Source organism: Paralichthys olivaceus, chromosome 19 (genome assembly GCF_024713975.1).
Source record: "Paralichthys olivaceus isolate ysfri-2021 chromosome 19, ASM2471397v2, whole genome shotgun sequence".
Classification (NCBI taxonomy): Eukaryota; Metazoa; Chordata; class Actinopteri; order Pleuronectiformes; family Paralichthyidae; genus Paralichthys; species Paralichthys olivaceus.
Window position 1 is genome coordinate 8,720,964 of NC_091111.1, and position 19,037 is coordinate 8,740,000.

Sequence of the window (19,037 nt, forward strand, 5' to 3'; positions counted from 1 at the left end):
TGGTTGGTTGTCTTGCATTTTGAGCAGTTCTGCAGCCCATTTCCTCACATGGCTGCTGTCTGAAGACCTGTTATAAACTGAACTTTGCTGGAGAACAGTTCTGTCTATACATCACAGCCATCTGCCTCACTATTATTTTTTCCCATTGCTTCTTTCTTATTGACGACACAGCAATGAACTGAACTGTAATTGTCTCTGGACAGATATTTGCTTGTGTTCGGTGTGAGCTGAGAAATGTTCAGGTCCAGGCCGTGCAGAAAACGTGTACTGTGATGCCCAGATGTAGACTGCCACACAGGGGAGTCAGAAAACTGGAGTCTCTGGGGAAGATGCAGATATATAACAGGGATTCATCTGCATTAAGCCCTGGGCCCAGAATCGCACCTTGTGGCACTCCAAAAGTAATAGGAAGAGTAGTAGAGATATTTTAATAGTATAAAGTACTATAGGACAGACAATGTTTAAAGTATTTGAGGGTAAATCCTCTCACAGAGATACACACCCAAACTATAACATGGTTTAACAACAAACTGTATGTGCAAAGCAGATCATCCGTCTTGAAGATGGTCTTGAAATGTTTGTTTGTGTGCGTAGTTACACAGAAACTATTGATTTTCACCAAACTTGAGGGAGGAAGAACCATTTAAGTTTTGGTGTAGATGTGGATAATAGGCAGAATGCAGGATTACATTTCTTTTATATTTCTACTACAAGAACTATACTCATGTATGCTATTGTGCTGAATGGCGGAGATATGTGTGCCATTCTTTTTGTATATGTTTATGTGAAAAGCTAAAATAAAAGTATGCATATATTTAAAGATAAATCTTAATGTTTATTTTAAGATAGATATAGTAAGAGTCACAAAAGCTTCACAGCAGGGCGAGTGTGTGTCATTGCTGCGTTGCTTGTTTAAATCTCTGTGATCTGTTACGGTTGCTAAGAATAACACTGCTTCTCTGTCCTATGCCCTCCACCATAATAGCCCCCATTACAGCAGCTTACCATGGCAACAGTAGACATATAGCCATGCCTTTTGGTGATGTGCCTCCTGTAGCGCTTCCTTGACAATGCAGCAGATTAAAGCATTTAAATGTCTATGGTTGTGTGAAATCGCTGTTGTGGTTTAAGGGGGAAACAAGCACACGTTTAGACTCTGTTTCCGACTATTTGGGGAAGTGTTTTATTTATGGCCGTGATCAACTGTATGAACAGTGTGTTTGGAAGTGTGTTTCTTTGTGTTACCTTAAACAAATAGTTCCGCTTTTGTGAGTTAAGATTGTTGTTGTTTTCGTTCAGAACAGGGATTTGTCTATGAGAACATTTATTTTCTTAATGCTGATTAATTTCAGCCAAAAGGAGCTTGTTAATCTCCACTGCAGTGAAATTCATATGTAAGTATCCCAGTGGTGCAGGCTGTCCTGTATGTTTGTGTGTGGATAAGCAGGCTCTGCTGTTGAGCTGCACACTAACTTGAAGGCTCTGGGTGGGTGGCCTCCAGCACTCATTCTGAATTCATGAGTTCAGGGAGACGACAAATACAAACAGTCTCACACACACACACATGCAGGGGACCAAAAATTGGAGAAAAAAAATGAATTTCACACATACAGACTAAAAAGACAGACTTTGAAAGGCAACTTCTGTCTAACAACCATCTAATAAAACTCATCACACACGCAGAAGAGGTTTTCGGGAATGAGTTTGGACTGGTCCCTCCACACACACACACACACACACAGACTCCCACATATTGTCTTCTGACTTTTTGACATTTACAATAATTTTTTTTTTTACATTGCTGCTGTTGATCAATAACATGGGTCACACTGGGCTCTTTCTGCCTCTGTCCGCCTGATCAATATCATGAATGGTCAACATACAGTAAGAACCATAACAATCAGCATTACGGATGTGAAGGAAGACATATGTATGCAGGACACACTATCATGGTCATTAAAGATTCAGTGGATCTCAGGAGGGACATTTAAATCACAGAGAAGGCCACATTATGTGTCATGTCTTCCTCCTCTAATGCTTTCATTTCTCCTCTTGTTCCTCCTCTGACAAAGCACCGCTCTGTGCGTAATTTCTTTGTGTTTTCATTTAAAAGTGCTTTGTGTATGTCTCTACTTGATGGCCGACGCCGCAGCAGGAGCTGATGGTTTTCCTCTGTGGACACGACAGAGATGTGCTTCCACTGAAAAAACAGCGGTATCCACTCGAAGACTGACCTCTTACTCCTGCATCATCGCAATGTGTGTGCAGCGTGTGTGGTGGAGAGGAGCGGAGAACATGCAGTGCTTTTTAATGGAGGGATCAGACCATAAACACACCCTGCAGAGTAACTGAAATATACAGAGGTGTCCAACATATCTCTTTCTGCAGCTGTGAAATAATACACGCCCTGATTTTTTCCCTCCCCACCGGAGGGAGAGTATCAAAGAGATCATTTCAAATAACATTATGATCGTTGGCAGAAAAAAATGCTTTAAGATGAGCTGCAGCGACAGAATTCATTCAATCTATGGCGGTAGTGCCGGTGCATGTGCGTGCATGTTCATCGCTCTCATGTGCAACAGAGCCTGACTGACAGCTTTGCAGACTAAAGAGTGAAAGACAAGTTCCAGAGTGTGAGAGAGAACTGCATTGCATGTCACTTGCAAAGTGCAATTGCAGCTGAAACTCTTACCTACTGTGCGGATGGGGAAAACTTTATGGATGATGGTGAGCAAGCCAAAGGCAGATAGTGCTGCGCAGATATACAATGCAGAAACAGAGTAAAAGACTAAGCTAGAAATCTCTGATGTTATAAGAAGTGATTCAATATGAAACTGTGGTGGGACAAATTAGAATATGGCGACCGCAACAGTCTAGATACTTGATGGGAAACACAGCTGGTTGGCAAAACAAGTTTATCTATAGAAATGCTGCAGTTAGATCCTGTAATTTATGAAAATACCTAATGCTGAACTATATACTACAACACTTACCTTCCTGTTCTGTTCATGCAATACATATTTTAATTGTGCAGACCCAGAAAGGTTGTGTTAGTGGATCGGTTATTTGCTGCAGAAACTCATGTAGAAAAAACATTCCATGATACTTTTTTTTTAAAATCCTGATATTGACTTCACACGGTACAGTAAGCAGAATTTTGCCTGAAGATCTCATTAAACACATTTTCTGCCGATGTGCAGCTGTCAAACATTTCATGTGACTGAAGTGTGTTGTGGAATGTATTTATAGTGTCTAACATGTTGTTGAGAAAAGCTCAGGATGATATGTATGGAGTCTTTAGTGGAACAATCAAATGAAGGGCACGCAAACCAGGCAGGCACCAGCAGAAAAAGCTGGCAGGAAAACAGTCAGGAAGCAAGCTGTTGAGCAAGCTAAGGTGTGAAGAACTTGGCAGTGAGCACAAAGACAATCTGATGACAGGTGAGCAGTAACAAAAGGGATGATTAGGTAAATGGGAACAGGGGCAGACGATGTGCACGGTGGGACGCAGAGGGGCGAGTGTATGTCTGGAATGACATGAGAGCAACGCCTCTTCTTTTAAATGCATGTTTTCATCATCTGTTCTTCAAAAAATGCAAATGAAAATGCAAAAACTTGTCAAGCACTTTCAGGAGCAAGCCAACGCAACAACTGACAACATAACAACCCAGCTAGAAAACCATGAAGGCCAATCAGGAGCATGACGTTAGTTATCAACCTTTCCAACAATGACACAGACTGTCTACATTACATCAATGCTAAAAGTCATAGTACAGGTCAAATACAGTTTCTGTCATTTTAGGTAGTTCTTTGTTTGTCTAAATGTTAATTTTTCCAATAGTTTTGGTTTTAATTAGTAAGTTGATGCTATGGAAACGAGCTGACTTGTGTATTTGCAGAATCAGAATCATTTCTGAACAGTGGGGACACGTTGTCCATCTTTATATACAGCCAATACTTGGTCTGAATTAAATTCATATGATATATCAGTGTACACGTATTCAGTATTAATTGGTTGCTTATTAGCATGTATTAGTAGTATATTGGCTCTTTATCATAAAGAACTTACTCATTCTGTCTTTTATTCATTAACGTCCAAGTTACTGGTTGTAAAAGGGATAGTTTCACATGAAGTACAATCTAAATAGGCTTTGGTCAGTATGGGTCTAATACAGTGGTAGTAACAGAAGAAGTAATTTCTTTAGTAAGAGAACAGAGTTAGAAGATTTAATCTAGCGTCATATGAATATTATAATTAATACTTGATGTTTTGTGTTTTGTTATCGGAGAATATTTCATATTTATGAAGTGTAAGTCTCACCTAGGTCAGGCACTTTATTCTGGGTATACTGTGGTTTGCTGATGCTCAGGTTCACATTGGTACGCCCCCTGCTACCTTCAGTCGTGCCATCCAGCGCTGTGGTTTCCAGGCTCAGCTGATTGAAGCCAGTTGTCGCCAGCAGCGTTGAGACAGAACAATACCTGCAACAAAAACAAGGAGGTTTTTTTTCCTTTTTGTTTTTTGTTTTTGTCTCAGTTTGCAGCCTTAAAACTTTTCTGTACCCATCTGTCTCCAACTTAAGTCTGTAAACAGCTTCCATAGTTGCATTTCAGCTGCCCAGTGAAACAGCAAAGCACCTTGAAGGATCCTTGACGGAATGATGCTGGTGACCAAGAGCCTTGGGCTTGGAACAGTATTACTGTTACTGTGCTGCCATGTACTCAATCTGGCTGCTCCTCCGCCGAACAACTACTGTGCTCCTCAGGCCAGTAATTTTCTAAGCTGAGGTTGTGTCGATACTGACCTCCCACAGGTACACTACTCTCCTTTCATCATTCCCTCTCTCCACCCTGCAGTAGCATAAAAAACACAGACACACTTCCTTCAGTGTCTGGTTTGCTAATCTCTCTGCTGTCTGTCAGAACCGTGTGTTTTGTTTGTGAGAGTGTGTGTGTACATGCGTCACAAGTTGGAAAAGATCTTCATTATAGAAAACTGTTACTTTTTCCAAGGCTGCAAAAGTAAATCATAAAGGCGCAAACACGCAAATGAATCCCACATTCTTGTTTGACTTATAAAGAGTTTTCACGTACAGTATGAAATGTACATGAAGCATAATGCATCATTTTATCATTTCATCACGGGCTTTGTGCATCGTAAGCACATTCGGAGAATATGCAGCTCGTTATGGCCGGATGGATGTTTAATTCATAAAGGAGATTGAATTATCTAACCATTTTTCTTGTGGACTAGAGGCGGTCTTTGATAGGAAGCCGGTGCAAGACTGTCACAAAGATTAATAAAGCTGCGAACACAAAATGTCACGTGTGTGCATGATAGAACATTCCTGCTCCACTACGCAGACTAACAGAAGTTACAAATGGACTCTTTGTCACAGGTGGTTATAATTGTCATTTTATAACAATGGTGGGAGGATTTGTTTGTGGCTGCTCCAGCAAAACAGGCAATGATGTGAGTCTGTGTCATTGCACCACTTGGATTTTTATTTATTTGTTTTATGGAAAATGCCCCTTTTTGTTTGTGTCTGTTGTAATTGCAATAAATCAACCATTATCTATTTCTGGATCTTTGCCACCGCAACATCTATTCATGAAAACTTGCAGATCTTCCCACTAAATCTAATCATGTTGGGAACCAACTCAGCACTTTTGCACTCTGCATATTTTATACAGGACAATGTGAATTTATTGATATGATCTGCAACAGCAAAGTGCTGATGTGTAAATTACTCAGCACAGACGCTGTATATTCACTCCTTATTGTGTTTTCAATGCAACATCTTTGATCGTGTAGCATTGCAACCAAACCACTCTAGTTGCTTTATAACACTATATCTACCAGGTATCAGGACAACAGTAACAGATCCATTGATTATTCTCTGAGAAATTAACAAAAATATTTTTTAAAAACCTGCATCTGCACAAACTCATAGATTTGAGTCCCCTAAATGTGCCAAGATCCAAAACTTTTTGCCTGGGAAATCAATGACAATGTCAAAAAAAATGCCCTATCTTGCAACAGTCGAGTGAACAAAATTTCTGTGTCTGTCCTTTTGACTTTTTCTTTTCTTGACCCATGTTCCATCCTTCCACAAACTTTTGTGAAAATGTGTTCAGTAGTTTTTGTGATTTTGCTGACAAACAAACACAACAACAGACCAACCAATAAACAAATGGACAAAGGTTGGCAGCAATAATTCTGATTTCATGTATCGATGCATCTAATTAGCACTTATTAGTAGCAAATAACTTTTTTGGCTCCAGACAACTGCGCCGACCTCCAATGATAAAACTTAAAACACGAAGAAGCAAATGGTAACAACTGCCTCTTCACTTGTTCTTTTCATTGCTCACAGGCAGCGTTTTATCTCATGCCTGATCCCATTGCTGTTCCTGTAAAAACACATACAAAGATAATTACTGCCCAAATTCTATGTCCTTGAAATGTTCCTTTCAAGGTATTTTGTGATAAGAGCCGAGCGGAATGAGCAACAAAGGCTTTCTAGTGTTTCATTGAGGGGAACCATGGCACCAAAACAAATACTTTAGAGGCAATATGTTGTTTAAAGGAAAGGCCGGGGAGCCAAGATGTTCCCAGAGACTTTTTAAAACTTGTTAGAAAGTGGAACTTATAATTTTGAGTAAGTAAACCAAGATGTCTGATAGTGAGGATTTAATGCATGAAGGTGACGGAGCATCAGTCGACAAAGTAGTTTGCAAAGATGAAAGAATATTTTTATGAAAAACATTTCCCTCTTTGTTTTTCCCTCATCTGAACCCTGACAGCGTCTCGGTTGAGATGTTTCCTCTCTAATATGAAGCTTACAGATCCATTATATCACAGAATTACAGAAAGTGACAGAGAAAGCTATTAAACACAATAAGCAACACAAGAGAGATTAGAAAAAAATTCAATTGAAGCAGAACACAGAGTGGGAGGTAAAACTTTTAAATTTAATATATAAAATAATGTACTGCACATTTGGCAAAATTAAAATACCTCTGACTGCTGTATTAAAAGCATAAAATTAGCAAAAATTATGTTAGGAGAGAAATTATATCTGCGATAGGACACAGGGTCCCATGGTTCATAAATGTAATAGGCTTCCCACTGTGCATTTGATCTTCTTTAATTTCAGAAACCCATCAAGTTATTTAGTCATAGTTTTGCCTCAGGCACTGGAAAGACTACTAGTAAAGGAAAATCCTCCTCTGAACAAGCTCAGGCTCCAGCTCTCCCCCTGTTGCAAAACACGTCTAAAGGATGAAAACCCCTGCACTGTTCGCACGTTTGTATTAATTGCATGAATCATTACATTTTTCAAGTTCTTTTTTTCTGTCATATATTCACCTGATCCCAAAATTACTTGATCAGACTTGATCATCTGAGCCAAAAGTGAACTTGTGCAGAGGGACATGTAAACAACCACTCTATTTACAACTATATGTGCAACAACAATATTAAAATCATCACAAAGTTACCATGACAATAGTGAAACTGAGTGCAGGTTGAAGTAGCCATACAATACTTTTATTCGTTTTTATTTCCTATAGTTATGTTGTTGTTTTTTTTGTAAAAGTTCTGCAAAGGTTAAAAGCCCTAAGGACGCAAAAGAGAAAACACTGCTCCTGGAGCTCCTTAAACTTCACGTCAGCAGTCTGTGTATGGAACAATGGAACAACATTTTCGAGTAATAACCCAGCATTGTATGTCTTCTTTACGATTCAGTATTTTAAACAAAACTTTTAGTAAAGGTAATACCAGTATTTTTAAACGTGGGCCTATTTTTGCATCTTTGGGTTACTCAGTTTGGTTTACGGTTGCCAATTATAATGTTCATGGTCTATAATGGACCAATTCCAAATATTTACTTAAATATTTCATTCGTTTAATCGTTTGGGTAAAAAAACTTGGAAAATTGGGGTGCAGATTTAATTTAATGGAATTATCCTTTAAAGGGAGTGTGAGCTTGACAGCTGTGCAGCTTATTTCAACTGTGGGATCCATATTGACAGTCCACATGGTAACCTTTTATCAACCAGTGACAGAAGTGTGAGATTTCATCTGTCCTCCAACACTGCCTAAGGGAATTTTGTTTGCCCAAAATTATTGGCCAAATATGGAGGAAGAAAATGAGAGCCAAGCCTGATATGGGTGTGGGTTGTATTTCTTGGAAAAAGCCCAACTCTCTCAAAAATCAGTCCTGAATATATATATATATATATATTTTTTTTTTTAAATTCCACTTCTTTGCAGTTGTGCACAACCACATTCAGTTTCGGTATAGTGCCTCTTCTCATGTGCCATCATCCTCTGGTGTGAGTCTATTATTACATCACATTTTGTGTCCTTAACCATGTCAATCTACTTTTCTCCTGAAGTTTAATCCTACAGCTGGGCTTCGTATGCAGCTTCTTCCCTCTGCCTCACTACCATCGTCTCATGTGCATGTAGCCTCACCATTTGAATACATCATTTAAATGGTGTAAAATGAAAAGTGAGGGGAAAAAAGGCTGGCAAATCACTGTATCCTCTCTCAACCACTTCTTTCTCCCAGCCCTCCCCACAATCCCACATTTTGCTCTTTCACCTTTCGCTCTCAACCACCAGCTCTGACCTCCTTTCCCGCCCCGTAGAGCTCCCGACAGCTTCCACCTGCTTCCTCTCCCCCTCTTTTCTTTCTCCACCATGCCTCTTTTTATACATCTCCACCAAAGCTACAGCATGTTAGCGATGGGAGCTGCTCTGATTCCATCGCCCAAATAAATGACTGTGAGGAGATAAAGACAGGGGAAAGGCAGAAGGACTGCACGGGTGGAGTGGGGGCTCTCGTTCCTTGGAGATAAGCGAGCACATCGAGTGTGTGTGTGTGTGTTTATGAGAGAGCTGAAAAAGGCAGGGAGACAGGGAGCTCCCGAGGGCACAGCAACGTGTCACCTTATCAGCTACTAACACTCAGGCTTCACTGTAGACCACCCCTCACTGCCTCTTCTTGATCAACACTGATAGGCCCCTCTCGCTTCTTGGCCCTCTCTCAAACAGCCAAAGGTAATCATGTGGGGAATCATATTGCCATCAACCTGTGAACTCACCGACATGAAATTGATGCACACCACATTCGGACAGGAAGAAAAGTGGTTCAAAAAAGTAGCACAAAAACATTCACTGCAGCCACTAAAAGCAGAGCAGCACTGCATGGGTCAGCAGCTTTGTTGAATTTTGGATTAATCTCCGATGAATTAATAATTGCATTTTTCTTCAAGAGAATTCGACTTGTTTTCACAAAAGGAATTAAACGTGAATAATGGATCTCTACGCTCCATCTATTCACCAGTTCCTCTGTCGTCTCCCACACACACACACATACACAACCTCTTCCCAACTCCCCAAAGTTCCTCGCTTGCTTTACTCTAACAGTTTGGTAATTAGGACCAACAGCTGCGATTTCTGACTCAACTAGTCAGCATGTCACAGCCGAACAAATCCCTCAGACTTCCTCTCACCCGCTCACTTTACAGTCTGCTGCTGGCACTATCTTTCTCTCTTCCTCTGCTCCCTCCTTCCATGACAAATTGGGATTGGAAGACAAATGCTTAATGTTTTGTTTTCCTCTGTGTTTTTCATCTCCTCCTATCACATTCCAGAAGCAGCCCTGGTTTCAGTGCTACAGTCAAGTGAGCATTCAGTTACATACTTGAGGGGATGTGCAATGTGTCTGAAGGAGAACAGGTAAGACACTGGGTTTGTGTACAAGAGCTCGAAAAGTTTTAAAGGTTTATTGACCTGGTGCTTGTGTTTGTAATTAGTGAGAGTGAGAGTGAGAGTGACAGAATGGAATGGTTCCTAATGCCTTTGTTTGTGGAGATGTATTCAAATGATGATCCAGCCCTGAATAAACATCACATTAGGCAAAATGAGTAAATGCAGCAGCACAGGCTCTCTATTCCCCAAGAGATTTGGTTCAAAAAACAGAATAAGGCTATATCCAAAATCACCCACTATTTACTACATAGTGCATTCACTGTCCACCATTTTATTTCAAAATACAAAATATGACAATGTAAATTCATCCATCAGAACTATTTTCTGCTAAAAATGATACAACGCCTCACATTTTCCACACCCAAAAAATTCCAGTTATAGGCTCACGACAGTACACCTGGCAGTGATGACACAAAATGACAATTAATGATAAATGTGCTTTACCAACTGTCAGTGTCAGCGTTCGATCATGATGTTTCATCCCATTTTTACAGTGTCAAATAACTAAGAGAAATAACAAATTAAAAGAAACGTGAGAATTTATCTGAAGTTTGCTTTGACTTTTTAGTTTTGCCCATGTCCCATCGCTAACGTGGAGGAGGCGGGGTTTATGACTTATACAGCAGCCAGCCTCTAATGGGTGATGAAGAGGATTTGGCTTCAATTTTGTGAACTGTCATGTCATCCAGCTTTATAAACAGATCTGTCCTAAAGCTCATGGTGGTCCATTCAATAGTATGTTTCAGTTTGGACTTTAGTAGCATATAAGCCAGACAGACCGATATTGCTATCCACAGATTGGTTGAGTTAGCATCGTTAGAAATTAACTTCTTCCATCTCTTCACTGTTGTAACAATTAACTTTATACATGGTTAACAAATGATTGACACCAGCTTTTTAGAGCCTTAATAAGGCACGAATGAAGGGAAATGTTCACCAGGCTGGTGTTTGTCAATTTGCTTTGTGTATTGAGATAGCTCTTTAGTTCATCAGGTAGATAATAACCAAGCCAAACATCGTGGGGCATTTGAACCTAAAATGAGCATCAGGAGCAAAAAATGCTAATTTTATGCCACGTTATGCATCATCATGAAATAACCCACTCACCAACTGGAACGATTCATGACTCATGACTTCACAACAAAAGGAACCCGTGAATCAGAGCCTTTGTGCCGTCTCTTTCTTAGTTTGATGACTTATGTGTCGTACGACACAACGTTGAATCATAGCAGCACAGAAAGACAGTTTTGGTGCTGTTGAGAGGAGCAGAGAGGTTGGTCCCTGGATGGTGTAATTGATCTGGGTCCAACATGTGGTCTGCCAAGTCTCCTGGCCGACTGATCACTCTGTGATCACGTAATAAGACACAGTAAACATCTCAGAAGGCAGAAATATTGTGTGATCTCGTCTTCAATGACTTCAGACTATCTGGATTAAAAAAGTGAAGCCAGAGTGTCGGGCCCATCCATGTTGATGAGACATCAATCAAGAGTTCTTAATGTTTGATTAATAACCAAATGAGTCTGTGAGAATACAATAGGAGATTATCTGCAGTGCGTTAATGACTTTTCTAACACATGAAAAAAAACAATATAAATATTTTTGGATAAAAAAAAAAAGAGTAGCCATACACGTAGACAACGCAGGCGAAGATGTCAACTTGGAAGGATAATGGGATTCATCAGCTTTTGGCGATACGGGCCAATGGCAGTGTGATGTGCTGTAAACAATTAAAAAATGTGATCTCCGCAGCAGGATTTACACGTTTCATCCTTCCTCTGCATGCTGTAGGTGCAACCCTCACCTGAACGCACTGGGGATTTCTGTGTTGTTTGAACACATCTGAGAGAGTCTGGAGAGTCTCCTGCTGTGTTTGGACCCAATTTTGTGGATTTTTTTCGTAGTTAATGTCTGGAAATAGGTTTTACTAAAAAATGGTACTATAAGAACAGACTGAGGATGAAGACAAATAAGGTGATGATATTAAAGGTGTACTGTTGCTATAAATGCAAGACGTGCGAGGCTTTCTCATAAACACCTTTCCACAGTCTCTACATCCAGTCAGTGTCTTCCTGCAGTTTGTCCTAAGACTGTCTGATATCACTCCACAGTTTGTTACCAGCATTTCCTCCATGTGTTCTCCCCTGCAGGTGTAGTGAAGCGTTGACCTTTATGTGACTTTTCTATCTGCAAACCAACACACTGTCTTGTCTGTCCCTATGGATGTTGTGGAGCTCTCCAGCACAGCAAAACCAGTCCATTTTATTCCTCCTTATCTCTTTGCTCAAACAGTGGAGGAATAATAAGCAGGATTTATGTCCTCAGAAGTAAATTGTGTAAAATGATACCACATTGTTTGAGGGTGGCCTTCACAACAAAATCCTGCAGCTTCTGTTATCTGTTTTTGAACAGTAATTGCATTAATAAATTTTTTACTCTTTGTGTTATACAAAAGGCAAAAAACCTTTAATTATCTGTCATTGAAGCTTATTTCACAGCCAAATACAAAGGTATAATGGGAATGCTTTCAAGTTATGTTTTGACAGTGAAAAGTCTAAAAAATTTACAAAACGTCTTCCTCATTTGTATGCCTCAGCTTTCAGCTCTAGCCATGGCCATGCAGGGAATTGTGTTTTCAGGTTGTTCGACCTTCTGTCTCATTTTCATTACATGCGGCACAAATGTCCAATCCAACTGAAGGACGAAGCGATTTAAAATTAGGTGGACAAAAGTCAAAAGGTCTATGGTTCAAGAATTCACACGCTAATTGTGACACAATTTCAGAAAAATGTGTAATAGGATAAAATGATGATTCTCCTCGCTGGGTGGATCTTTATCAGTCAGAGAAAGGACAATTATTTCCGGCAGGCTTTGCTGAGGAGGGACCTCGAGAGTCTTTAGGGAGTGTGAGAATGATCCATCCTCCAAGATCAGAATTTGATCTATTTACTCTGAAGTAAACCACAGCAAGCACATCCAGCATGCACTCTGAAACCCTACGAAGGGAAAGTCTTTCTCCTGATCGTTTTTTGGATTGAAAATCCTTCTTCCTGTTGATTGTTGGGAGGTGCGAACAGGAGAGGTAAGCTTAAGTGAGGGGGGGAAAGATTCCTATATGACTTTTTTAACCTTGGGCACATAATGTTCACTCACTGCCTTAATGGGCGTGAAGCAGCACACAGCTATCCTATCAACAGCAGTTGGAGTGGCATGAAATAGAGATAAAAGCAGTGTGTGTGTGTCAGCAGGGAGAAATGCACTGCCCAAACCAAGGACACAGCTGCTCTGTATTTTTTTGATGTTGTTTTTGGAGCTCTGACGTTGTTATTTGCACTGATGGCCATTTATATTTACTCATGGGTACATGTGACAGTAACATAGTGATTCATTAGCAGCTCCAATTAGTTGAACTGAGAGCATATTAAGTAGAAGCTGCAAATAAACCCTGTACCCTGATTGATTTAAGCAGAAAAAAGAAACAATCAGCTGCTCATCGATGCAGGGAAGCTTTAGTGAGCATGTGTGTGTGTGTGTGTGTGTGTGTGTGTGTGTGTGTGTGTGTGTGTGTGTGTGTGTGTGTGTGTGTGTGTGTGTGTGTGTGTGTGTTGGAGGCGTGGGGAAGGTGATTACTTGTATGCCATAATTGGGTTGATAGAGGGTCAGGGCTGGATTCTAATGAAGGGGACGCGGTGCCCTCACATGAATGACACCGTGAAGCAACATGTTTTACTATCACTACACACAGAGTAGAGAAATTATCGGTGGAAATCATCAGGCAAGACGTCTTAAATCACTGACACTACAAAAATATATCTTGTGATGAGATATGTAAGCTTCAGGGCTGTGGTGTAATAACTGACTGGGCTTCTGTTAGCGATGCCAACTCTCAGTCCGCCAACAGCTGCCATGGTTCACACCCAAATAATATGTAAAATATGTAAAAAGAAGCAGCAGCATTATAGTAACACAAAACGTGTTAAAAAAAGAGAGTTTTTCTTTCACCTTAAAAATCTGATTAAAATCCGGTCAGGACACTTTCACTCATTTTTTGTCTTGCCTTCCTATAGATGAAGAATATCTGAGGTGTCACATAATAATGCAACTGTCCTTTCCCTCAAAGTAGATATTATCACCAATTCTCCCTTCCACTCCACTATCACGTGTCCACACATATCGTTGCCTTTAAATCCAACCCCCCCGTCCTTTCTCTTTTCACAGTCTATTCTGTCAGTCCTGCCTCTCTCCTGCAATATCAAAATGGAAATGATGGATAGGCAATCTATATGGAAATGGTACACAGGTGCACCAACATACTGTGTTCGAGGAACATGGACATCCCTGGTTTTCTCTGCGGTTCCCCTGTGCAACACAACTCCATGTTCCCCTAGGAAATTGCTGTGCTGTTGTTAAGCTTTAGTGTGTTTGTCAGCTTTAAGGGTTTTTTTATTTTTAGCCTGACACTGGTAAGAACAACACTGCACAGAAAATAGCAGTTATTGAATATTGATGTTGTGGGCTTGCAATGACAAACAAGAGTCTTTATAAATGGAATTAATTAAACACTATTTACTCAATAGCACTGATTGCTGTTACTAATTTATCTCAATGCACACAATGTGTGTAAATGTTGTAACACCATTATGGAAACAACAATGGCTAGACTGCAAAAAAGACAAATTGTATTTATTTGATTATTTTATTTACGAAAACTAAAAAAATGGAATACATACAACTTATGTAAAAGTGCTTGGGGAAAAACATTTGAATGAGACATGTAAAAAAGTGATCTAAAGGATATAATCACAATTTTAAGCTTAAATGTTGTTATATTTCATGTTGGAAATATATATCACACATGAGTCCATACACTGTTGGAGATAATCTAACAGCTATTCCTGTTTTCATAGCTTCTTGCTTTTTTTCAATTCTTTTTAAAGAAAACACGTTTTTCAAAACCACCCTCTTCTGGGGTTCAGGAGGTTAAGCATAATATGATGTGGTAAGTGACGTGAAATAAAGGAGCCAATTAAAAAAGATGACTCAATAATAATGAAAACACATTAATCTTTATCTTGGTGAGTGAAACATCTCTACTATCTATAACTATGCTGTATCATTGCCACGGTGCAAAGAAAGTCTTCTGAACGTGACTGAAACCCCAAAATCCCCCCAAGTATGTTTATACACTGTTAATCTGCACCTCCGCTCCTTATACAGAGTAGTGTCCTGAAGTTGTGTTGAAATCAAACGTGATGTAATGCACTAATGTGTATGATGTAATGTAGATGTAATTTCACTCAGTATTTTTAGAGGAACAAAATAAAAAGTAATAATATAACTGGATATTATTTAGCCCTGGAATTGTGGGTTTAAATTCCACTTTGTTGTACACAATGCCCGGCAATTCTGAATCGTCTAAAACAGTGGAGGAGACAAGGAAATAATATTAATGAAGTGTTCTGAAGTTTATTCCTGTTATTTCAAAGAAATAAAAAGTAAGTTAAATTACACAAGCAGTCAAAACTCAAACTAAATTGAATCCTGAGGGCCCTAAAGTGTTTCTGCATTGTCAGTGGGAAATCAACAAGATAAATAGTTCTTCTTCATAACCCACTCTCTCCCACAGATTTTGTACACAGAGGACTTTATTACATTCACGTCCAAATAAAGCAATGCAATATTGGTTTTGAGAGGAAGAAAAGGGGAAATTAAGGGAGTCGGAGTGCGAGAGAGACTCTGCGAGGATTAGGCAGTGAGGTAGGTTGTGGAAAGAAAGTAAATGGTAAGAGAAACACAGAGGGGCTGACTGGAGTCCACTCCTTCTGGAAACATTCAGCATTTTCTGTGGCTACACACAAGTTGTTGTTTTCCCCTCTGGGACCCACTCTCTTGCCTGCAACCTAGTCTGCCTCCTTAACACGCTGCTTGGAAAGGTCAGAGCAGACTCCAGAGTACAGCTTCCTACAGCTGGACCAAGACTGCTGATAAGTATGAAGACGTAGCTACAGGTCCCAGGTGGGTTCCTGGCATTAGTGAAGCATGAAGCTCAGATGGAGTGCACAGAAAGATCAAATGGAGTTAATGCAGTCAAGTACAAGTGGGGCAGCTGCAACTTTGGACTCTGAGTGAGGCTCGTGACCAAAAAGGTGCTGCCTGAAATCCCCAAACATTCAAGAAAGGACATTGACGTGTTAAGGATCAAGTTGTTATTGTCATCCCATTTTTTGCCTTTGGAGCAAAAGCTTCCTTCTTTACTCCCCTATGAGCTTGTTAAAATGATCTGACTCCACACGGTGTGGGCTTGTACCACAGAGTTTTTATCATATTTATCATATTTATCATATTTATACGATGTGTCTCCACTCACTCCCACTATCCAGGAATGAAGCCAAAATATCCCAGATATGAACGCTGCCATCTTGTGTATTTTAACACTAAGGAATTTGGGATGGAGCCAAGGTATTGAGTTTGTCATCAAAACACGCTCTCGACCAATCATGAGCCTTGAGTCTCAGCTGTCAATCATTACATTTAACCCCTTTTTATAGCATTGAATAACTAATCAATACCAACCTCACCAGAAAACATTTAAATAAAACCAAGTGAGTTCAATTAAATTCACTCACTGCTTTATGCCTGGTTATAAAAATTACCAACAACTCAGAGATGAAAAGGGATTAAGAATGGGATCCTCTCTGTCCTGGTAAAATAGGTAGATCCATGAAATATGTGACAGAAAATTAATTAAATAAATGGCAAGTACGGGTGAGATGGCAAATGATGTACAGCTGTTTGTGGTAGACTGACAGCAAACAAACGGGCCCATTTTTGTGATCATGACAAGAACCACTGCTTCCGTGGCAACTGAAAATGATGTGGGCAGGACTGATGCATCACCTGGCTATGGTTGAAAAACTAAACACCAAACTGTAATCAGCCAACATGAAACAACCTAGCTGTAGATTTTGGAAATGACTCCCGCATGTCGTATTTATGAAGAAACTAAAATAGGTCTAGTGTTAGGCCCATTTCCCCTCGGTGGAAAACAGTTAATCAACTAGAAGGCACATGTGAGCTACTCATACCTCTGACAAGGCCCAACAGTGCCCTTATGAAACCCCAGTTCAATTCCTTGGTTCCGGATTTTTATTGGGATCTGCACCAGATATTTTAAAAGGTTTTCAAATAAAGCTCTAACAGCATTTGATGAATGACGTCCCACAGCCTCTGCTCATCATGAGGTTGAATCCACATGTATGAAAGGCAGCGAGCGCTGTGGAATATCTCTGTATGTTGTTGAAGATGCACATACAAATGTAAGGAAATACGAAATATAGATTTGTTGTGTATCTTGAAATTTGGTCTGTATGGCAGGGATATAAATCAGTCTGATGGCAATTTAGATTCCTGCTGTAATCAAAGGGTGAGATTTATTTACACAGACCGTATCTGTGTTGTGTCCATGGCAACGAAGAAGAAAAGAGGGCATACGAAGTGGTTTCACATTTGACAAACTTCCTTTCCTCGTATTTCTCTCTTTCACTGTGTATCTCTGTCTGTCAACAATACTTTCTCTCCCACTTCTTAGCTTAATCTGCTCTCTCCCCCTCCCTTTATCTCCTTCCTTCTGTCTAAAATAACACACACATCTGTGCCGAGTGTCTTGTGCTTGATCGTATCTCAAACAGCTCATCTTGAGCCCCGGTTTCCCTTCAGATCAGACTCCGCTGATGCTTTGTTCTTTCTCAGTGTGCTCTCTTCACCGCTGACTGGATGAATCAAAACGCTCCTGGTCTTTCCTGGCTTTCAGGGACAACCGCACAGAGAGAGAGTTGCTTTGTAACGACAGAGTCAGTAATGAGGACCTTGTTTTTCCTCTGACTCCAGTCCTTTCTTTAAAATTGTAAAGCAGTCAAGGGTCATTTCTTTCGACTTTGTCAGTCCTAATGAGAAGAGTGGACTCCGAACATCCACTGCTGTTTGCTTCCACATGATGCAATTATTTATCTATCTCCAACTTTTGATATGGTACCAAACATCATTTGATTCTTTACAATGTAGACACGCAATTACAGGTAGAGGTTCCTGTTCTAATCTTGATTTTGGTGGTTAACAGTTCATACTTATACTATGTAACTGTAGGTGCCTAAAGTCACCTCTTAGTAACGTTTCAGAATTTCCATGATACAATTTAAAAAGTCAAACCATAAATTCTGACCAAAAAAAAATGAAATGAAATAATGCAAAAATGTCTTTACACTTGGCTGAGGTGCAAAAGTTGCTGTATTGATAAAAGTGCAAAGAGCAAGATAAATAGATGTGTTGACCCTGAGTGGGTCTATAAAAGACAAACGAATACTACAGCTAATAGACAAATAGAGTCGACTTAAATAGACACAGACAGGCCCGCTATCTGTTTGCATGCACTGTGTCAATAATAGCCATTTACTCTGTCGCTAGGCAACGATTGATTAAATGAGAATAAATGACCTGAGTGAATGTGACAAACCTTTGAGGAAGGATCATAATCATCTAAAGTTCCAGTTGTGACACAACTGTTTCTGGTCTAGTGACAAATGGGAACATTTAATTCGATGTCAGTGGAAACTAACATTTTAGAACACAACATTTTGTGAGGGGACAGGGTTTCGGTACCAAACTGTGATCCCAGAAAACATCTCAGTTGGCTTGTATAGCTTTCTCCGAGCCACTTTATATCCGATCACCAAAGCTGTGCGCAAACTGGACTGTGTGTTTTTGAGCACACTTACCAAATGGTCATGTAGAGGACAGTCAGGAGATATTTTTCAAATTAGAAATAAAAAAGTGTTCAATCAGAAACTGCATCTTTAGGTCTGCCGGAAAAATAACTGAGCAACAATTGAGCAGTTGCGGTCATGCCCAGAGTAGCACCCTCTGTAAATCTACTTTCTAATTAGTAGTACTGACCTTTTATTGACTGGCAATTTCTTAGATTAATGGACACATCAATCTACATTGGAGGATAAAAATCTGTGTGTGCAAACCTCTTCTAGAGACCCAAACTATCCAATAGCTCTTTAAAAACTAAGCTGTTTTAATGTTGTGGCTGATCGGTGCACGTGTGCAACATTTATGATTTATTAGTTACTGTTATTAACATAAAATAGTTGCTGTTTGCAAATTACAAAAATATTGTTGTCACTGCAGTAAATATGCTCTCAAAACTGATAAATGGGATGTTTTGTCAAAATACAGTGAATTTCATTGATTA

General features: G+C 39.8%; 1 protein-coding gene across 1 annotated transcript in view; it reads right to left on the reverse strand.

Annotated features, from left to right (window-relative positions):
- The window catches only part of syndig1l (synapse differentiation inducing 1-like), a 247,360-nt gene that overhangs the window by 140,330 nt on the left and 87,993 nt on the right, over positions 1 to 19,037 (reverse strand). Inside the window, exon 2 of the mRNA XM_069515547.1 lies at positions 4,322 to 4,482. The gene's annotated coding sequence lies outside the window, so the exon portion shown is untranslated. The remainder of the gene's footprint in view (positions 1 to 4,321; positions 4,483 to 19,037) is intronic.